Source organism: Diabrotica undecimpunctata, chromosome 8, assembly GCF_040954645.1.
Source record: "Diabrotica undecimpunctata isolate CICGRU chromosome 8, icDiaUnde3, whole genome shotgun sequence".
In the NCBI taxonomy this organism is placed as follows: Eukaryota; Metazoa; Arthropoda; class Insecta; order Coleoptera; family Chrysomelidae; genus Diabrotica; species Diabrotica undecimpunctata.
In genome coordinates, this window is record NC_092810.1 from 64799341 (window position 1) to 64823753 (window position 24413).

Sequence of the window (24413 nt, forward strand, 5' to 3'; positions counted from 1 at the left end):
TACTCTGTTTTCGCGAGGTTAATATCTAGGCCAGCCTTGGTATATTCTTCTTGTAGTTTCACAGAAGTGTACTTACATTAAAATCTGGTCAGTAAGACCAATTATCAATTTGTTTCTAACTTAAATTACTAATGAAATCTTAAAATTAGGTGTCTACTCACTAGTATCTTTCCTATTATTTCTAATAACTAGCATTAAATTTAGCATGCATACTCGCACAACACTTTACTCTGCTTTTCACTCACTCATTATACCAGTTCAAAAGGCTTTGTTCTTTTGAGCCTTCTCTCTAGGTTCGTATTGTCGAGGAGCTGGATAGCCTCGACGTTTACATGATGATGGAGTCGTTGTTCATGGCTTCCTGCAAATTTCTTGATTATCTGATTGACGTCTTCCATCTTGAGGTCCCGGTGAAGGTCGTTGTTCCTAACGTACCAAGGCGCATCTACGATGTTCCTCAGCACTTTATTCTGGAATATCTGGATTACTTTGATGTTACTAGGCTTGGCACAGCCCCAGAGTTGGCAGCTATAGGTCCATACTGGTCTCAGTATTTGTTTATAGATTAGGAGTTTATTATTTATGGATAGAGAGGAATGTCTTCCCATTAACCAATACATTTTCTTGTAGCGGATACCTAGTTCTTCTCTTTTCTTCTTCACGTGAGCTTTCCAGCGAAGTTTTGCATCAAGAGTGATCCCCAAGTACTTTGCTGATGTTGCAATAGGCACTAGGACATCATTTATTCTAATTGGAATATTATTAATTCTCTTATTGGTAAAATTTATATGGACTGATTTATTCTCATTCAGATTAATTTTCCATTTTTTGGTCCATTCATGGATTTTATTTATTGAATTTTGTAGTTTTTCTGTAGCATGAATATGAAATTAGAATTAATTACATAATAAGTATTGGTAAATATAGTTGAGTTTCAAATCTAATAAGAGTTTCAAATGAATAAACCTGAAATATTATTTTTACATCTTACTTTTGTTGGTATATATTCGAAGAATATGTTTCAAATTAACCGTTTATAGGTACGTTTTAGTATAATTTCGTTTCTATTGTTCATCGTGATCTGAGCTGAGAGCTTTACGAAACAGCAATCGATTGTGTTATGTGACCGAGTTGCGACACAAAAACGAATGATTTGTTTCTTTTTTATAGTTAAATGAGAAAGTGGCGTGAGTGAGTCTTGCGATACACAATCAGTGGAGGAAATATAGGTTATTCTTTGTAAGTACGCAGCCACATTAAAGGCACACTTTCTAATAATTGAAGTTTTATAAAAAATAATTAAACCCATGACAAATAAGTAATGCGAACGCATAAAAACAATAAATTCATTTTTAACAGATATAATTTAAAATAGCAAATGAAACGTGGTAGCTGAAGCCAAATGAGTTATTCTAATGTTTTAGTTTGGTTGTTTGCAAATTTTTAAGCATATCGGATATTTTTAAATATATTAGTAAGAAGTGGACAAAGACAGAAAAATGATTAGAAACACAAATTTATTTTTAATTACACAGGCCAACGATGAAAAAACTGTTTTGATAAAATTACCTCTATCTTATGTATTTTAGTGTGCTGGGTCCGAAAAATCATATTAAAAATGCTGTATCAGCCACCATTATTTAACAATTTAACATTTAAAATTGCATAATTACATTTTATTTTGCTTAACGAGCAGAGAAATCTAATGTTACTTGCTTCTTCATTAACAGCTATATAGTTCCTTTAGTCTAATAAACCTAACCACACTTTTCAGTGTTTGACTCATACAATTTTAAGTATGGCTAGTCGCGATTGTAAAAACTGCCCAAATACATTTTGTTACATATGTGGTGATTTTGTTATTAAACATTACTGACTTTTTAAAAAAAGGTGTTTTTTGCATATTTTGGTGTGAAAATTGGTGACCAAGACAAAGGTTGGGCTCCTCACAATGTATGTTATGTTTGTTTTGAGCGTTTAAGGAAGTGGTCGAAGAAAGAAAAAAAGCTTTCAGATTTGCAGTGCCTATGGTAGGGAGAGCAAAAAAAATCATTCAAATGATTGCTATTTTTTTACTGTCAAAGTTTTTGGATATAACTTTAAAAATAAGAAAGTGATTGTTTATCCTAATCTCCTGTCTGCTATTTGTCCGGTAGAGCATGGACCTGAACTGTCAGTCCCTGAGCCTCCTGTACGTATTGATGACATTAATACTAGTAAATCAGAATCGAATGAAAGTGGTCCAGGAAGTGATGGTGAATTTAAGTGTCCTTCAGAATATTTTCAACCACAGTTATTTACACAAGCTGAGTTAGATTGTTACACATTAGATTATTTACACAAATAAATTATTGTTGCCTGGTACATCTATTTACAATTACAAGTACAGAGATCAACAGTTTGCTAGGTTTTTAGGCAGAAATAAGATTTGGTCTACTGTCATGATATTAGTGGTCTAATGAATGAGTTTGTTATTGAGTACAATAAGGATGATTGGAGCCTTTCTATCGAATTTTCAAAAAATAAGTTTAAAAACTGTTCTCTTACACAATGGGAACACTTATGCTTCACTTCCTATTGCTCATTCAGTCCATATGAAAGAGACATATGGAAATCTTAATACAATTCTACAGAAAATCAGCTATTCAGCTCAGAATTGGATGATCTGTGGAAATTTAAAAGTTGACATGATACTTGGTCAACTAAAGGGATTAACAAAGTTTCCATCTTTTATTTGTGAATGGGACAGTAGAGCATTCCAGAAGCATGGAGACAATTGTATATTTCTCCAATAGACAAGAAAGGCACAAAGATGGATCCTAAAAACTATAGAGGGATCGCAGTGATTGCTACTATAGGCCGACTATACTCAAAAGTACTACGAAACCTGATAGAAAATGATATTAAAGACAAACAACCCGAAGAACAAGCGGGATTTAGGGCCGGACGCTCCACTATGCATAATATTTTCACATTAAAAATTGCAATGGAAAAACGAGTGCAGAGAAATAGAGAAACTCATATAGCTTTAATAGATTTGGAAAAATCATATGACAGTGTACCGATCTCCCAACTATGGATAGAAATGGGTAACTTGAAAATAAACCCAATTCTTATTAACGCTACTCAAAAATATTACGGACAAAACTTTGCAAGAATTAAAATGGGACAAGAAATCTCCTCTCCTTTTCAAACAACAAAGGGACTAAGACAAGGCTGCTGTCTCTCACCCACCTTATTTAAAATCTATTTGGACAGATCCTTAGTGAAATAGGTAAAAAAATGTAGAAACATGGGAATAACGGTGGAAGAAAACAAGCTATATACACTTTTCTTTGCGGATGTGACCTAGTCTTGGAAGACGACAAAATCAAAGGCGTGTAATCCTGCAAATATTTGGGGGTCATTTTCAACAAGAAGGGAAATAGCGCAGATGAAATCAGGGAAAGAATCTCTCTCTAAACTCTCTTCTCTGGCAAAAAACAATTCGACGAGAAACCAAAAAACACATTTACGGTAGTATAGTCCAAAGTATTACACTTTACGGTTCGGAAGTATGGGACGTCACCAAAGCTAATAGAAACAAACTTATGACGACAGAAATGGATTATCTGAGACGAAGCTGCTGTAGATCGAAACTCGAGAGAGTTAGAAACGAACAAATAAGAAACGAAATGAAAATGGAGCGAAATATCAATGATGACATAGAAAGAAAACAATTAATCTGGTTCGGACATGTTAAAAGAATGCCAGAGTACAGATGGCCTAGAAGAGTACTGGAATGGATCCCTCCTGAAAGAAGAAAGAGAGGACGACCACGGAGAAGTTGGCGCAAGAATACACCTATGGCAAGCGTTAGCTACAACACATTTTGCTCCCTCAGAGGAAATGGCCGCTGGACACAATTTGCCGTATCCCACATGGAAAGCGCTAAACAGACTAAGAACTTGTGTTTCACGTAGTGCTAGTAACCTGAAGAAATGGGGATACCAGGAGAACGATACCTGCGACTGTGGCGCGGTTCAAAATAGTCACCATCTACTATCATGCACAGAGATGGGAGAGACCTGCACAAAAGAACACCTATTCTTAGCGAATGACAAGGCCATCTATGTGGCCAACCATTGGAAACACAAAATTTAAAGCAGTTGGTGTTCCGGGCACGGAAAGTAAGTAAGTAAGTGCCCTTTTTGTGTAAACCAATAAGTTTATGTCGCATAGTATCTTTTTTTCGCACAGTTTTCTTTGTACCCTTAGACACCCAGGGTCCAGAGTTGCCACATCTCCACATCTCTACCATCAATATCTGCGTGATAGTGACTTATATGGCAATAGTGCACATAGAAATTCTAAAGACTTGCATTAACCAGTAAGTAATTATTGTGGTTTTAGGATTACGTTTATAATCCAGTCGTCCGAGACGAAAATGCTACTGAACTCCTAAAAATCGTACCAACAAGCTGAATTTTTCCGAAAATGTCAATTTTAGGAAGATAAAAAAGATGCAGAAAAGTTTCCCATTTTATCCCCGGGCTTTCCCCACGGAGAGGAAGGAAAGCGGAAAAATATCGATTTACCACGAATCTGTACGCCATTTCAACGCTGAATTTAATTCTAATTACACTACTATGTTTTTCAAAAGTACTTAACTTCTGCTATAAACTACATCCAAAACCGTCTTCTTGGAGATCTTTTGGAAATTTCACTACGACCGGTCAATGAAAGTAATACATTTTATTGATCTTACGAGAATCGGCAAAAATCGCGTAAGGTTTATTTATTGAACAGCTTTATAGAAACTGACTTTATTTGAGGCAAAATACAAAAATTGCATACGAAAGCTGCACTCTTCACTTTTAAAACGTATTTTGATTTTTGTCGACAGGACACTCTGATCAAAAGATATCGATTTTTTACCGTCGAGTTGATACAAATTTTATTTAACATGGATTTCTCGCGTGGAACTGACACTCAAAGCCGGTAGCTTCAAGCGTTGTTTCTGAGAGAACGGTTCGTTCTACGCAAAAAGTGCTAATAAACATTTTTGTACAAAATTGTCTTAGCTACATTTTTTATTTAAAATATTTTTTTCTACAGCGTACAGATTTTTGGTAAATGATTTTTTTTGCGTTTTTATCCCTCTACGAGGGGGGTTTTAAGGGTAAGACCGGGGGTTAAAGTGGTAAAATTTGGGTAAGTTCTTTTAGGAGAAGGAACTTGAAGAAGAAGAAGATATGCAAACTAAATAACCACGAGTTATTAAAAAAACAGTAAAGGTTACATATGTTATTAACTAGATTAAGATGCAATAACTTAAAATCGTAAAAGGTACTGTTAAATTTTTCACATGCGAAAAACAATGTTATATTTTTCGCTATATCAAATCCTATAGTCTCAACCTAAATATTAAAAAGCATTACCTGAATCTCACCCTTAGTTCGTAACTTAATTCCTCCTACCTAATTTTAATCTCGCTCCTTTAGAGATATAGACAGTTTTGAACTAACAAACAAAAATCGCTCTCTCTTTCTCTCTCTCTCTCTCTGCTGTTGACTTGCATAGACAACAGAAGCATTGTGCTCAGCTCTCTGATCGTGGTGATCGCACTGGAAAAACGCTTTTCGCTTTTCTCTTAGCTATTTGTGTCCGTAGACAACGGACGTGCTTTACCCTCTTATATTGGTTCCGAAGCAGAAAAGACGATTTGTTCTTCTCTCTAATGTGATATCCACTAGTTATCACGCGATACAATACCGCGAATCTCTCTCGACTACTGACTCGCGTGGACAACAGACGTGTTCTCTACCCCTCTTAGTGATAATGACTAGTTACCAGAAACAGTACCGTAAGACACGTGCTAAAAAACGTTAATTCGCGACAAACAAACTCATACGAGAAGTGTGACCGCGAGTGTGAACCCTGCCTATATTCCGTCTCCCAATTCGCGAGTGAATAAACCAGCAATATTAGTAAGACTTTTGTGTAGTATAAACTTGATTAGCTATTGTTTATATAACCTTAATTTCTCTTTCCTAACTATTTTAGGTCAGTCTTAAAATTCCATATTATGTACATACCTTAATTCTACAGGTACATACAAATGGCAAAATTTGTATTCAATAATGGATGGAAAGAGTAGATAGATATTAAAACTACATAATTTAGTACAATAGAATTATATTAAAGAGATAAGCAGATAACCATAATTAACCAAAGGAAACGGGTAAAATCAATTATGTAATTGAACACCGAGTACTTGTTACATTCTAGCATCTAGAATTAGAACTAAAATCATTTATTTGTTTGGGTGCTGTTCACTTTTATGGCCTATATTACTCCTTATGACCAATTTCAGACTAGTAATTGACGCCTTCTTAATCTTCTCATAACTATCCATAAATAGCACCGCACAGTTTGAAATAGGTTGCCTTAAAGAATAAATGGTCGTCGATTAAATGCGATCACTAGAAATGGATACTAAAAATGGCAACAAGTTAAAGAAAATAAAAATGAACTGGCCGACTTCATTCTGCAATATGCTCATCACAAATATAACGGAGACTTCGATGTCGATTTTTCTTGAAAATGTGCCAAAATCCAAGCTTATTTAAATAGCACTGATGTTTGTGTTGGACACCAATAGACAAGATTTATTGTTTTTTTGACTTTTTTCGGAAGTAACGTTAAATAAGCTGCGTGTGATTGGTCTTTTTTATGTGATTTCAGCATGTACGAGGGTTGTTTTTTGAGTTTTGCATATAGTCATAAAGACAAAAAATATGTAGACTTAAAGTACTTTATTATTACTTTCGTAGTCCGCTGCTATTTGTACTATTTCTTCATGACCTACATGATTTTCTAGGAGGAGACGTTGATTTAAATAAGTATAAATCAATAATAAAGCAATATTATAATGATAAGTAACTTATCATTATAATATTGCTTTATGCTGATAATATATGGTGGTGTTAGCAATTAGTCCAAGAGTTTTACAAAGTATGGTTAATAAATTGAGTATTGTAGGCTGTGGAATTTAAATATCAACATGGACAAGTCAATAATTATGGTGTTTACACAAGGGGTGAAAGTCGTTCATAATTGTTGCTGTTTGGGAGTGAAATTAACACCGCGGTTATCTTTTAGTGTCCACTTTAACCAAAAAGGACGAAAGGCTAGAGCAGCTATAAACACGGCTTGGCGACAGGTTTTAGCTAAGCGACTCTTCTACTATCATCTAAGGCGATTACATATGAAGGGGTAGTCCTATCTATTATGACTTATGGAGCTCTGGTTATTCTAGATTGGGAAAACTTGGGAGAGAGATGGGGAGTGGAATTTAATACAGAGAGAGAAGATAGTCATTTTTGGGTGGATAAGCTGGAACAGGTGATTGGAGCCATTCGTGCTGGGACACGGCAAAGAGCATTTGAGAGAGTAATTGCATCGAATTTCTGCAATCCTTATAGAGATTTAATTTTACTCAGCATTGACATGGGTTGTATGAGTGATGAAGTGTATTAAATGATAAGGTAGACATTTATGTGTCTCATATGTGGTGTGTATTATATCTTAGTGATAGACCTGGTAAGGATGATGATAGGAAAATGTGTGCTGTACAGAATAAGCTGGTTCGGGAAAAGTAGATTAGGAAGTAGATTCTTGGGAAGAATTTTTGGAACTTTATTAAGAAATTAAACTTGGAGGTTTAGGCTGGAGGGAACTAGTTGGATACGCAAGCAGTGCATGGGAGTATAAATATAATAGTAATATAAATATAAATATAATAATTAAATATAATCTTGTGTTGGAATATAACTATTAGCCTCATGACATGCTAATACGTAAAACTTAATCTAATTTTTTGAAATGAAACTTATATGTATTAATTAATGAGTAACCGTTTCCTCTTTATTAAATCGATTAATACTTTATACTCTTATCATTACATGTTCTTGTGTCTCAAGAAATCATATCCCAGATATGGAATATTACAATAATTATCTTATGTAAAGGTCCGCGTCAGGATATATTTACATTACTGATAACTTTAGAATATTTTTTGTTAATTATTGTTAATTTTATTGTTATTTATAAAAAAATGCTGTTTTATGTTCTGGCCAAACCAAAGAACATATCTGAATCTGAAGTGAAGGTTTTAATTTAAAAATGGATGTGTATGACTTATTATTGTTGTGAAGCTAATTTCTTGAGGCATCTTAATACAATTTACTATTCTTACATGGAATAAGCCACAATTTTACTTACTAAAATAATTGTGGCTTATCCTTCATAAAATAATGTAAAGCAAAATTGTATGACTTATTATTTATTATACAAATAGAAATAATTTTTCATACTTTACAAATGGGAAAAATTATATTTTATGTTTCTTCTACAATTATATGGCTCTTTTTTATTTATACATATATTTAATCAAAACTTCTAAATTGGTGCACGTAAAATATGCAACACAGTAGTTTGGTATTTCAAAAGTCGTCCGCCATTATAACGATTGGTAGACTGCCAAAATTCCTATAATAAAATGTATGATATGTTTATGAGAAAGTAAATGATTTAAAATTAGTTAAAACTTTTACTTCACAATTCAACCCACATTTCGATATAAATATTCTTATAATTTCATATTTTATACATACCAATAAAAACGAGAGGATGCCGGATTATTGGAATGTTCGGATTACTGGATTGCATAAAAGAACTCATATTAAATAAAGTAAAGAATTTCATAAAGGGAATATGTACAACGTACGTATTTGTCTTCACGTTCTACACGTTTTTTTTATAACTATGTAACATCTCACATTTCACTAATCAAATAATTAACATAATTTAAAATATTCCTTCAGTAGGGTTTGTTTTTTGTTTTTGTGTAACTTTTAGTCCTTGTTTGTTTAAAGACCTTTTCTCGCATGCTTCAAATAATTGTAATATCTTTAGCAAATACGCCATTTGTAATACCATAAAACAGCAATTACTAATGTTATGGGGATTAAGATCAGAACACGACGGGGTACTAATATCGGAAGGACAGATAACAGATTTGCAACTTGGCAAAAACGGCTAAGGAAAATTGAATCATTGCATAGGGACATTGGTGAAATGACAGAATATGTTCGAGGAAACAACAAGTAGAAAAATAATCAGAAGAGCTGAAGAAATAATGTTAACCACAGCAGGACACTCACAATATGATCCAGTAAACAACACAGCATAACAGTGCCTGGAAACATTAAAATAAAAATTTTTCCGTTTATTCGAGCCGACTCGAATAAACGGAACGAAGGAGATACAAAATCAGTAACAAAAAAAAATCCGACAATACGATTTTTGAAAATGCCGGGAAGGCGTTCTTTTGGAAACTTAATTCTACTGCAGAAAGTGCCAATAAATCGTATCCAAGCCAAGAATAAATTCATGAGTTTAAGGGAAATCAACTTTCCACACCAGCTGCTCTTAACACCAATGCTGAATGGACCGAAAATACGACGCACAACTTTTAACACAAACGTTACTAATCTCTACGAACTTGTCGCTACTGAAGAAGTTTCAAATATTATCAAAGAGCTTCATAACTGAAAATCTCTTGGACCAGGAGTTCAAAACTTCTGACTTAAGAAGTTCTGGAGTGTTTATGAGTGCTTATCAGCATTAATTAATCACACTATTTCTAATCCACAGGAAATACCATCTTTCCTAACCCAGAGAACAACTTATTTAATACCAAATGATCATAATAACACCCAAGATCCAACCAAGTATCGCTCAATTACGTGAGTTATGGGAGCCGGCCCTGTTCTAGTCATTCACCTAAGAATGATAATCCAGGATTTGTGTTCTAATGAACTTTGTAATTAGATTAGTGTGCATTTTTATATTTACTTAATTATAATTTTACCATTGCATATTGCATTTTTAACTAGATATTTTTCAGTCTGTTCGTAAACTTGAAGGAAGGACATTATAGCTTTATATAAAAATTGTCCGATCTTTTTCGATTTTTTGTAATTTTTTAATAAAGTAATTATTTTTTAAAAATAGTTTTACCTAGGGGAAAACTATAAGTCGTGTTTTCTAACTTTGTATAAATTGGTCACATCCTGTGTAGCCCAGAGTATATATCTAACAACATTGTGCTCCAAACAATATCATAGAGCCTCAACAGAAATGATGCGGTAGGAGTTTCAGCTGCTATAAAGAAGAACTTATCATTGACTCTGTCATTTCTAACCAAGCATATACCAAAAAAAGGAACCCCTTTAATGCTTTCTTCGACTACAAGAAAGCGTTTGATTCAGTGCCGCATGAATGGTTTATAGATATATTAAAATATATAAATTCAAAGACAAGGATTCACCTCCAAATACCTGGTGAAAACAATATCGAAACTAAAAATATTGCAATCAACCAGGGCCATTCCAAGGAGACTCGTTGAATCCACTGTGGTTTTATCTAGCTAAGAACCCCCTATCACAGCTACTGAACTCAACTGACACAGGTATCAGCGATAATACTACTATTGTGGCAAAGCTTAATCATCTATTGTATATGGATGATTTGAATCTATTGGCTTTCACTCAAAGCCACCTGGATCAGATGCTAAAAACTGTAGAAAATTTCTCTGATATTAGTATGCACTTCGGTCTTGACAAGTGCCGGGTCTTAAATATATAATCAAAGGAAAGATTCAGCCAGGCGGATTCAATATGCAAAATGGCCGGAACACCTTAAAATAAATCAAGCGCGGAGGATAAGCAAATGAAATCTGAGATAACTACGGAGTTTATACGAAGGGTACAACAGCTGCTTCGTTCACACCTTAGCAGTAAAAATTTGTTTAAGGCACTAAACACCTACACATCATCACACACACACCTAGCATCAGCTACTCATAAAACGGATATAGAACATCTTCAGCGAAAAGTACGAATACGCCTCACAAAGGCACAAAAACACGACATTACCGAGGTCTTTGGGAGGACAAGTACTTATGGATAATATAAGTGAGCAATTAGAAAAACAGATTACTAATTTAAGAACTTATTTTCAGGTGCAGTCTAAAACATCTACTCTACATCGCGCGATTTGTGCAGTAGATCACACACCGATCAAATTGGGGGAACCAGAAATGCGCATAAACCATATTTCTAAAGAGGAAAAAATGCGCACCTGGATGGATAAACCTCTGTACTCTGTACGCGCGACAACCCAATGAAGTCAGTCGAGACTATGTCGACAATATAGCATCGAACTATTGGCTGACATCGGAAAAGATGTTCCTTGAAACAGAAAGTTCATTACATGCCATTCAGGATCAGGTTTAGCAACCAAAAATTACCTGAAATATATCGTCAAAGACCCTCAGGTCCAAAACTACACATGTCGATATGGATGTCAAGCCCAAGAAACCATCCAACATCTTACCGGGGACTGCCAGGCATTTGCTGCAACTGATATAAGGAACAGCATAAGTTAGTAGGAAAAATCCTCCATCAAAAGATAGCGTTTAACTAGGACTTCTCCAAACAAACCATCTACCATATTATCAATACGTTCCTGAGAGTATTCTTGAGAATAACAACTACAAGCTATACTGGGATCGCACTGTACTCACAGACTAAACAGTAGCACATAATAGACCAAATCTCTTACTAGTTAATAAACTAACGAGACAAACAACACTAATCGATGTGACGATACCTGGTGGGAAGGGTAAACTTTGTTGCCAAACTATCCACATTTAAGAGAGGCGTATTTGAACACCTAATTGCTTCAAAATATTTATTAAGGACCACTGAAGCAATAAAACAATTAAAATGCATTTTTCCTTCGATTTATTTATAGTGAACTTAAGGGCTAATTCAACATTGATAATTATCGCAATTCTGATAATACTAAAAAGAGTTATACAAATATCATTAGCTTTACAGTGCTGGGAGGCAGTAACAGAGATACATAGAATTGAGAGAAACAAACTCATATACGTTTAACACAAAACACCGGGTTTACAAGCGCATTTATCACTTACGCACCACGCACTTTTCGGGATCACACACACCCGGCCTTCACTTGCCGAGAGGCAAATTGGCACTGTCTGTCCTAAGTTATATAACGAGGGGAGGACGGGTCCCTGATGTAGGGAATCAGTCGCACACACGTTAACACGATAGCTGACGACCTGAGCGCACAATTTGATAAAATAACTATACTATTACAATATTATACAGGTTGTTTTTACAACAATACCTAACAACAACAATCTGCGTGATAAATACAATGAAAAGATCGTCAAGTACAGAGATCCAGATTCCAGAATGGAAAGTACTCAAACAATACCTATTATTCTTTCTCCTGCTGGAGTCATTCCAAAGAACCTCCTAGAAAACATAAAACAGCTGGGTCTAAACGAACATCTCTATAAGACCATACAGAAAGCTGTACTGTTCGCGACGTCCAGATGTGTACGAAAATTATTGGGAGATATTCCAGCATACTAAGTCCTATATGGAAAGAGCTCCACCAGAGCTCAATCCTTTTGATACCGTAGATATCTGAGATGAGTGAATTTTCCCCTTACAGGGAGTGTGAGCCGTATGCCTAAATCTGAATAATAATAATATTAATACAGTAGTATCTCACTAATCCGGTACTATTAAAAACAAGAGGGGATTATTGGAATGTTCGAATTACTGGGTTGTAGAGAAAAATTCATAATAAATAAAATGACGTATTTCATTCAGGGTATAACTACTTACAACGTACCTATGTAGTTCATGCTCTACACGTTTTGTTTTATAATTGTAACATATTTCAAATTTAACTAATTACATAGTTAACATAGTTTAAAATAATACTTAATTTAGGTTTGTTTTTGTCAAACTTGTAGTCCTTCTTTAAAAACCTTTTCCAGCATGTTTCGAAGAACTATAATAAATCTTGGGCAGATTTTCTTCAGCCCATGTTATGCAGGTATCAAAACAATTAAATACTGTATAATTATTATATCTGGTTTTCGTTTACAGCTAAAGTAGTTGGTGATTCCAACCAATAAAAAAGTATCTATTGAAGAGACGATTACGTAATTCGAATTTTAAACATAAATCCAATTTATCAAAGAAATAACACGCATTTTGTTTACCTAAAAAATTCGGCATGCAACATCTACCTACCATTAGAAAACCTCGTGAAATAATCAACGCAACATAAAACCAATGAATCACTATTGACGTATGTACTACAGTTATTTACCAAATGGTTAGCACCCACGTTTTGTTAAGTACTAAATTCAATATTCCTTTAATTAGACACTTCAAATATTATTGTATTAGGATTATTAGAAGAAATGGTGTTGTCAATTATGAATCTACCACGTACTCTTAAAAATAACCAATTAATTGGACGTAGGACTATCATTAGAGATACATAATGACAATAATTATATAATTAAAGTAAAAGTAAGAATTGAGTAACATTCTTAAAATATTACTAATATAGTTGCTATTAATAGTATCTACCTTAAGTATATACATCTTGACAAAGATGCATTGAAAAAGGCTTTAAGAAATAGAATGATATAAGTATTTTCGAAAGTTACTGAAAACTTTTCTAAAAGATTTGATTTTAAACATAAACACTGATAAAACGTAGAACAATAAGCAAAGTTATTTGCATTTAAGGTCGTTAACTATATCTATCTGACGTCAGGCTGCGTTCCCACAGGACGCGCCCTGACGAATCTCTTAGTAGAACAAGTCATGTGGCAGTGGTAGTGGTTTAAAGTCTCGATAGTCAGGGGCCACTAGTATCCGGTACGAGTCAATTAGACGTAATGGTCATCAAGTTCCGCTTTTAGTATCCGACACGAGGTCTCGTGGGACCACTCTGCTATGATTTCAAATAACCTCTGTAAGGAATGTCGAAAGCATAAGCGTCTTTAAAGGACGTGTACTCCTTGATTACGACTTGTCAAACATGCCAAAAGATTCTCACTTGCGATCGTCAGTCCGTTTCAGCGGTTATTAAGGACTGAAGTATCATCGTGCAACACAGGTACAATTTAAAAGGTCTATCTTCACCTGGAAACGGACTCGTTGGAACATCGGTTCTGCCACAATAGGATAGAAAAGCAGCTTAACCTCGCACATTTACCCTAATAAAGGTAGTGATGCGCTTAGCACTCGGGTTCCCCATGAGTTTACGTGATACCTCACGATTTCTCAAAATGTATTTATGTTCACACGGTTCCTTGAGTCGGTATGGGGCTTGGAGAGTTCTTGGACGACCCCGAACTTCGAATCCCGCCTGCTGCGCCAGAGTTTCCTGCCAAAACGGGAATCGTGTAACAGGTCTGTTCCCAAACCAGAAGATCGTGTGGTGAACTAGATTCATAGTTGCTCCTAGTGGAACGGGCTGGGTTCCTCTGCACCGTCCAAGTGGGCCGAATAAATACTTCGGCTGGGTACAAATAATTATAAGGTAATTACTTCGGATTATCCTTCGACTTGGTATATTTCCATTAAGCGGTGGTTCTTTTTGTTACGTGGATTTAATTAAACTACTCTTGCTCAGTAGAAATGTATTTCAATTATAAATAGTATACCCTTAATTGGTTGATAAACCATATAATAATTACTATTTATTTGCTCGTTGCTTGCTTGTATAATAAATATTATCACTTACAGTTGTTATTGTTGACGTGATAGGATGATTCACTATGCGGCAGTTAAACTTAAGAGCGATGTGTCTTCTCGGACAGTTAAACGTAAAAGAGAGCGAAATCTCTCCAATCACTCGCAAAGTCAAATTTTGGTCTGTACCAAAGGCTGGTTAGGGGTAGGACGCGGAAGCGCTGTTGCCAGTTTGGATCAAATCCGAACACCTAGAAATGCAATCAATTGGTAAAAGCGACTTGCCAAAACTATCATCGTGTGTCTCTGACTTCGGGCCCGGTGTAATCTGCAGTTGGGGTGGAATGTCAGATTCGCCGGCGCGCTGAAAGTACTTGAGTCAACTGTTACCGTTTAAAACTACTGAGAAACTGGTCGGACCAACGTTATCGGGTGTCGGATGTCTTCCCATGAAGAAACCACCCAGACACCCCTGGTGCAGTCGAAATTATGACTCTTTTATAGACGGACTTGGTAAGATATATAATTATCCTTTATAATTCGTATGTAAGTATTTATCTTACATTTACTTTCTTTGTCATTTTTATCCATTTCCTAAATTTAGCTTGGTTGATTTTTCTATCGACTTTATTTCTATAGACTTTCTGTGGGGGATTTCCAAGTATGCAATATTTTTATATACAGTTTGAATGATATATTTTTTTCCTCATTATTCATCTAATATTTAATTTCCAATGATTTATTTGGATTCCCAATTCCATTTTTTTAATCTTCTCCCAACGACATCTAAAATATGATCATAACCTATATATTTTTATTTTGAGCAAATGCGTTGCAAAGAAATTTGACATTATGTATGTGTAGTGTTACAATTAACGAAGTTTTAAAATGCAAATATATTTCTAATTACTTTCCGTAGTGTATATATGAATACTTTTTACCTAATATGTTTATAAAATTACTGCTTACCTGTCTGTCACACAAATCAGCATAATTGACTGACGTAAATCAAATAAAGTTGACTCACCTGAAACAATTAAAAATTATTAAATTTGTATTAAACGTAATTAGCCACAAGAGAATAGCGTGTAACACAATTTAAAATATAATATACGGAACTACGCTATGTATTTTAAATATTATGTTTAAATGGGATTAAGCAGTTTACAGTTATTGGTTGTAGAAGTGAAAATCACGTTTCGCTTTTCAAAATTTTGGAAAAATGTATAACCAAAATTATGTGTCATTGGTTATGTCATTTCGAAAACTGACATGCTTGATCTCGTTCTTGTAGGTAAACAGCAATCGCTGAAGAATCTGAGGGAGGTATTTTTACCCTAGGAATATCAAATTCTGATTGTTTTTAATTGTTTAATAATTGTATATCTGTTTCATTGTACAAAGGGGTTTATTGTAGTTAAATGGCTTAAAATATACATATTTTATAATTGTGTGATTTTTATTTCAATTTAGTATATCCATACCAGCATATTCGTATTTTAATGCATAAAATCTGGCATGACCTACGTTATCTTGAAACTAGAACTGATAGGGCAAAACTAAACTCATATTCGGAATCAGCACCCCAAATATATCTAAAATAAGCTCTAAACACTTTGGCATCAAAAACACTGTAGGCCTGTGATTCGAAAATTTGTTCAAAAAATGTTGTGCATTCTTTCTAAACGTGTAATTTTCAATTACAAATTAATGTATAATATTTAATAAAAATTTTGACAGGTCACTACAATGGGAATTCATACAAATAGGTCTAAGTGGTATATTAGCGTTATGAACTTTCAGTACTTCATAACAATTACACCTCATTACAGCAAGATGTCTTGCTGTAATGAGGTGAAATTTATTGTCTTGATAATCTGTTAAATAATGTTTAAACTAGAATAAATTTCTATATATCCTTTGTTCCAAAGGCTTCGTTGGATCCTTATTAATTTGGTATCTATCTATCTATACAAGGATTTTTACAGCTATCGCCGCCTTCCTTCTTTCAGTCAACGTCTCCAGTCCTTTCTGTTCTGCCATTCTCCATCTTTAAGGTCTCGTCTTTCCATGGCCTCGTCCACTTCATCCCTCCATGATCTTCGGGGTCTACCTCTTTCCTCCTTCCTATTGGGCTCCAATCCGAAATCTTTGCTATCCACCTATGATCTGTTCTTCTCACATGTCCATACCAAATTAAACGTTTTACTTCGATGTAGCTGAGTATGTCTTGTTCTACTGCACTGCCATTCTTCGTATTATCTCCTCATTTCTGATGCGATCCATTGTTGTCACTCTGCAGCTTCTTTTCATGAACTCCATTTCAGTTGCTGTGATTTTGGACCTGTTTCGTTTATTTATTATATTTGGTATAAAATTAGAGACCTAATTGTTATTAGGTCTCTAATTTTGTTCTGATATTGAATTTTATCTATTATAAAAGTTGCAATCTGCTGGTAAAATAAATTATGGAGTCATCATTTTTAAAATTCTTACAGCTTTTAGTTCCTCCTTGGTTATATTCTGTTGAGAGAACAGAAGCTATAAAAAATTTTTTAGCGAACAAAAACTTGCTTCTTCTATGTAAGAATATTGCGTTTATTTTATAGGATTGACCTCATTCGTCATAACTCCTAAATTTGTTTGTGTTCTCTTAAAACGTTTCGATAAAAGTTGCTCGATGAGGCTTTAATCTCACTTTTAGTAAAAGTTTTCTCGTAATCATTTTCTATTTGGAAATACACTTTTAAATACATACTTGGAGTTTTATCATCATGAACGTAAAGATAATAGGAAACAGGGTCAAACTTGTAATTTAGTATGCGACTATCAGAGCTTAAAATAGATTATGCCGCAGAATTCATGCATACTTTGAATAATATTTTAATTAAGACTTTAAATATTTCACACGAAGAATAACATTTGCATTTTAATTTAATAACATGTCTACTACTTGCCTTCACTATTATGCTTCACGCCTTCTTGGGATATATTAAATAAAGTTGTTTTCATTTTTAAGATTAATTTGTTTAGGAATATTACCGAGGTATTTCTAAAAATTAAACGTTTATTTAAACGAATAATCTTAAGTTTAAAGTCAAAATTAAAACTACTATTTCTTTCATATTGACACAATATGCCTTATTTTTAAAACTGTTGTAGCCAAAATGTTGTCCTTCCATCTTTTTGCTTAGCCTTGTTTTTGAATTGGTTAAAAATATGGATTATTTATGTTGATATTTCGATTGATTTGGAAATCGAAACAGCAAATATAAAATAAATAAATAATAAGTAAGATGCAAACACTAAATTCTAAAACCTAATGAAAAGTATGACCACCAAGAGATACAATAATCAGAATGTCTGTAAAGTTAGCATATCCATTTTATAAGGCCGAATTCAGACGAACACTATAATTTATTGCTAATTTATTGTTCTTCTTGTAGTTCCTTCTCCTATCGGAGGTTGGCTATCATCACAGCTATCCGTACCTTATTGGTGGCTGCTCTAAAAAGATCTACTGAGCTGCAACTATACCACTCTCTTAGGTTTCTAAGCCAGGAAATTCTTCGTCTTCCTATGGATCTTTTACCGTTGATTTTACCTTGCATTATGAGCCTTAATATCTCATATTTCGCACCTCTGGTAATGTGGACTAAATATTCCAGCTTTCTTGTTTTGATGTGCTTTATGACCTCGCAATCCTTTTGTAGCCTTCTTAACACTTCTGCGTTTGTAACTCATTGGGTCCATGGTATTTCAAAATCCTTCTATAGCACCACATCTCAAATGAATCCAACTTCTTTATATTATCCACTTTTAACATCCAGCTCTCCATTCCATACAACAAAGTCGAGAACACGTAGCATCTTAAGGGTCTTATCCTCAGATCCAGAGGAAGGTCTCGATTGACAAACATTGTTTTCATTTTTATAAATGCTTGTCTTGCAATTTCAATGCGTGTCCTTATTTCTCTACCTTGGTCATTGTTTTCATTTACCCAGGTTTCCAGATATTTGTAGTTATTCACTCTTTCTACTTGTTTTCCCTCGATATCTAGCCTTCCTACTGTATGTTGCTCAGAAATAATCATGAACTTGTTTTCTTAACGTTCATTTGTAGTCCATATTTGATACTGACTTGATGTAATCTATTTACTAAGCGTTGCAATGCTTCTAGACTGTCTGCAAAAACAGCGGTGTCGTCTGCGAATCTTATGTTGTTTAAGATTTTACCGTTTATTGATATACCCTGTTGTTCCTCTGATATTGCTTCCTTAAAAATAGCTTCGCTGTACAGATTGAATAGCAATGGGGACAGCACGCAACCCTGTCTCAACACCTCTTTTGATTTCTATTGTTTCTGTTTCGACATTTTCGATTTTAACCTTTGTTTTTTGATTTCAGTACAGATTGACAATAACTCGTATATCTCGACTATCCACATTCTTTTCTCTCAACAGTTTTACGCGTTTCTGATGTCGTACTCTATCAAAAGCCTTTTGATAATCTATAAAGCAGACATAGAGATCCTGGTTCATATCTAGTCGTCTTTGCGCGAAAACGTTAAAAGCGAACAGAGCCTCTCTCGTTCCTAGTCCTCCCCTGAATCCAAACTGGGTGTCATCTATATCTTCTTCTATTTTTTTGTATAGTCTTCCATGTATTATTTTGAGAAATATCTTAAGTGTGTGGCTTATTGAGGAAATTGTTCTGTACTGGGAGCATTCTGTCGCATGTACTGTCTTTGGTAGTGTTACAAACGTGGACAGCAACCAATCTTCGGGTATTACTCCTGTTGTATATACTTTGTTGAACAGATCTAAAAGTATATGCAATGCTTCTTTGTCAATGCATTTAATTAGCTCAGTGGGTATCTGATCTGGGCCTACTGATTTTGCGGTCTTTGCATTTCTAATTGCCTGTTCTAATAATAATGTTCGCACATTATTATTTTCGGTCCTGTTTTTTTCTGTGGTTCTTCTTGTATCATTCCATTATCGTCGAATAGTTTCATTATGTATTCTTGCAAAAATCTTAGTTTATCTTTGATGTCTGCAATGAGTTTACCATTATCACATTTGACTATCCCATAGGTAATTTATTACGGAAAAAAAATTAATATACACTAAAAATTATACAGCTTTTGATTGACTCGCCACTGATATGCCTACAAAATTTCATTAAATTCTATAAGTTTTTTTTTTTAATTACGTCAGAAGGAAATACTCGAAATCAGGCTGGATCGGAAAAGTAAGCTTTACGGTACACTCAGCAGAATAAGTAAATAATTGATTATTCATTAAATTCGCTTTAAAATGTAGCATTTTTAACTTATATATTAAGAATTAATATTAAATATAGATTTTTGAAAGATTTTTAGTCAGTAAATAATTTAAAAATTATAAAAAAGATATAGAAAATGAAACAATTTAATAGATAAGTTCAAGCGCCAGCTACAGGTCGTAAATTTATCATGTACGTATTTATACACTCCGCGTTAGTGCGAGGGAGATACAACGCATAGTGGTGGTATATTTTTTAAAAATAATTTTTTAGTGTGTTTCAGAGCTTTACAAATGGCCGATTTCGCGTTTTTCAAAATTTCAAACGCTTATTATAACTCGACAACGATCAACTTTGAGAAAAGTTACTACGGACCTTTTTTGTTCAAAATCACCCAAAAACCTTGAAATTTGTATGAAAAAATTGTTTAATAAAATCTCGACCAAGGTGGTTTCTTGAGGATTTAATATTAGGGACTAATTTTTAATAAGCTTGTGCAAAGAAAGAAATAGAGCGCGAATCATTTTTTTACTTGACAAATAACCCCACACCGTGGGTATAGGTTTTAGAAATTTATAAATAAATCAGCACGCTGCATTTTTTCAATATTTTTATCCCTTTCTCCCACCAATCACTAAGTTTCTCACGACAGCATTCAACGCAGCTAATCTATGTCTTGTCAAAACTTAGATGTTAGATTAGGCTGCAGTCACAGTAGCGCACAACTCAGCTGTTTGTATAGTTCAGCGCCCTCCCGCACTAGCATACTGAAATATTATCCATGGTATGATGGTATGCTAGCGCTCAGCTGGTTAATGCGTCACCTAGCCAATCTTTAGCATTTTCTCGGCAAAATAAAATAAAATATGCCGCCTAGATGGGCTCTGTAGCCTTTTTCATTGCCGATGTATAGTTATGGCTATGCTAGCTTTGTAGACTCTGTAGCCTTATCCATTGCCGAGATATAGCTATGGCTATGCTAGCTTTACCGTAAAGTTAGCATAATCATTTTGTCTCAAAAACGGTTGTAGCTATAAATTGCTTCTTGGCGTAAAACTTCGGCAATCAATTTCTTCCGGTTCGCTTTTTGGCCGATATCTATGTTTTTCTGGATGTTTGTTTTGAGCTAGGGAATAATGGGGTAGCTTTTGGGGATTTGTTAATATATCAATCAACAGCAATTAATTAACAATAAAACAAAGCTAGAAGATGGGCCCTGTACCCATTTTCCTTGCCAAAATATAGCTATGACCATGCTAGCTTACCGTAAAGTTTACCGTAAAGCATACCCACTGTTTCTCGGAAACGGTTACAGCAATAAATTTTTCTTTCCATAATAAATTTTGGTCTCTTTTGGTAAATAGTTTTGGTCTAAATTCGGCCTTATAAAATGGATATACTAACTTTATAGACATAGAATCAGGACCCTCACAAAACGAGAAGCAGGTTGATGGACTCATGATGGAGATGCGCGTGTTTGAAGAAGGGTAGGAAGTTGCAGCTTGTAAATATCTTAGCTACAACATTTTTTCAAAGAGTTTACAATACACTAGCGTACAACTGCTAGTTGTGCACAGCTCATTTGAATTTTGTGTTGTCTTATATTCGAAGTTTATCCAGGTGTTAAGGTTATATTTATAAATTATTATACAATACTAAGACAAGAAGTAATTGATATTTATATTTTTTCTGCTTTGAATGGAGACCGTTGTATAAAGACCGCTGTAATATTCTGCCACAAAAACTGACCTCACAAGTTCATCACATTAGCATTAATGAAAGAACCAAGGCATAAAAGGAATAAAAGAAAAATCCAAGCTGTTCAAATACCACCAATCCAATATTGGAATTTAAATATACTACGTCGGTCAATAAGGCCAGGGCCCAACTACGAAAACAAGATATTTTTGCAAAAATTATTCTTTATTCATCAAATTAATCTTGTTTAGCGGCGATACAATCATTAAAACGGTTTTCTATTTTTTCGATGCCGTCCTTTTAAAACAATTTATCTGTGCCTTCAATATAGGCTTCACTTTCGGCGATTACTTCTTCATCGGAGCGATATCTCTTGACACGTAACATTTTATTAGATGGGAAAAAGCGGTAATCGCTGGGAGACATATCTCGACTGTCCGGTGGGCGTGGAAGCAATTTAAAGCTCAATTTGTGCGTTCTTGCCATCGTTTTTATCAAGCTGTGACACGGTGCATCGCCTTGGAGAAATAGTAATTTCTTCTGCAACAAATGAAGCATTTTCTTTGCGATTTCGGTCATCAAATGCTCCAATAAACCAATATAGTAATCGCTATTGATTGTTTCTCTATGTTTCAAATAGTCAATGAAAAGAATTCCCCGCGAGTTCCAAAATACAAAGGCCCACATTTCCAGCGGTTTGTTGCCTTTTTGGTTGCTTTGAACGGCTTTCTCAGGGTGCTGCTCCCCTCAGATCACTGCCGATTTGATTCCGGAGTGAAGTAATGGATCCATGTTTCATCCATTGTAACATACTGTCGCAAAACCTCGGACTTCTTCCAATTAAACATGTCCAAATAGCGCCGAAATTCATCAATTCATTGTTGTTTTTGTTCTGGTTGTTTGGTTATGCCGACGACTGGGTCCTTTCAACAAGGTGTAAGTCATTTGAATAAACAGAAGAAATCCTTACGGCAGACTTACACATAGTGGGAAAGTATTTCCGTAAATGGAGGCTCCAACCAAATGCTACCAAAACAGAGGTTTCCAGTTTTCATCTAAATAACAAGCTTGCAGGAAGAATACTGAACATCCAATTCGAAACCACCACACTCGCCTACAACAAAACACCAAAGTACCTTGGGGTGACTCTTGACAGAACCCTATCTTTCAAGGAACATCTGTCAAAAACAACGGAAAAACTTAAATCCAGAAACAACATCATCCAGAAGCTGTGCGGCACAATATGGGGATCATTGGCTTCCATCTTGCGATCATCTGCCTTGGGCCTTGTCTTCTCAACCGCAGAATACTGCTCTTCAGCCTGGCTTAACAGCCCACATATACACAAAGTAGATGCCCAATTGAACAGTACAATGAGAATGATTGCTGGTGTTATCAAATTCACCCCTACGCAATGGCTTCCAGTACTAAGCCACATTCCACCACCCAAACTACGGCGCATACACTCCCTCACTAGTGAGTACAAAAATATACTTAGTAACGAGATACTGCCAATTCATCAAGATATAGATGCTGCCAACGATAACCGTTTACGCTCCAGACGACCGCCAATAAAAACAGTACAGATTGCTGTGGAACATGAGTTAAACTTAACGACCACTTGGACTCGAGAATGTTTGGAACAACAAAATAGCAGCTTACCCTGCATCACACAAAAACCACCAGGTTTTGACTTACCACGCAACACATGGACTATGCTGAACCAAATCAGAACCCAACACGACAGATGCGGTTACATGATGCACAAATGGGGTAAACGACCATCCCCACTCTGTGACTGCGGACAACCCATCTGTCACAATACAGAACAGTGTCCCACAAGATCCATTCAAGACAGGTCAGAGGATTTCCTAATGGCGACTCCAGAGCCGATAGAATATATAAATAAGTTAGATGTTCGTTTGTAAACATATATGTAATGTTTTATACAAAATATATGTAAATTTAAATGTAAATGTGTCAAGTGCCATACGATAAATAAATAAATAAATTTGTTCTGGTGTGAGAATACGCGGTACCCATTTGGAAAAGAGCTTTTTCATATCGAATGATTCGTGTACAATAGTGAATACACTACCCCTTGATAACTTAAGAGTGTCAGCTATCTCTTGCAACTTCACTTGCGGTTTTCCTTTGGCCTTCCAGAGCGCTCAGAATCATTGGTGTCAGCAATACCGCGTTTAAATTCAGCAAACCATCGTTTAACCATTGTAATCGATGAAGCAGAATCCCGATACCAGTTATAAATCAAGTTATAAAACAAGAAATTGCATTGAATCCATTGTGTATAAAAATAACAAAAATAGCTAAACTTCAAGCATTCTAACTAGATAAATAATAATACGAAAGTCATGAAATTTTGACAGTATGCTATTGAAGGTTGACGCTACCGAAATGTCATGTGGATAATTCATTAGAGTCACCATCCTCATGGTTAACCCGGGACTTTACCGACGTATTAGAACAATCTTTACAAGAATAAAATTAAAGCTTAATGGTTGGGATACCCAGTTGTATGATTGGGGTGCTTAGGAGTAGACAAGGAGCCACAAATTACTAACATAATGTTGAGCTATGCTTCTCATTAATTATATTGTACATAGCCTTAACTTAAGGTAAAAGTGTATCAATGCATTGAGAACCCCTAATTAGCAGTACAATGCTGGCGCATCCTCCAATTTTTATAGTCATCGTTCTCGAGTCCGAGAGGTGGCAGGCGAATTCCTTTTTTTAATTTTATTAATGGAATATTTTAAAAAATAAC

General features: G+C 34.9%; 1 protein-coding gene across 5 annotated transcripts in view; it reads right to left on the reverse strand.

The window, feature by feature from the left end:
- The window catches only part of trc (Serine/threonine-protein kinase tricornered), a 427668-nt gene that overhangs the window by 193975 nt on the left and 209280 nt on the right, over window positions 1–24413 (reverse strand). Inside the window, exon 1 of one of the 5 annotated variants that reach the window (XM_072540418.1) lies at window positions 15615–15652. The exons of the other annotated variants lie outside the window; for them this stretch is intronic. The gene's annotated coding sequence lies outside the window, so the exon portion shown is untranslated. Of the gene's footprint in view, window positions 1–15614; window positions 15653–24413 lie in introns of those variants that run through there. 5 annotated transcript variants of the gene reach the window in all.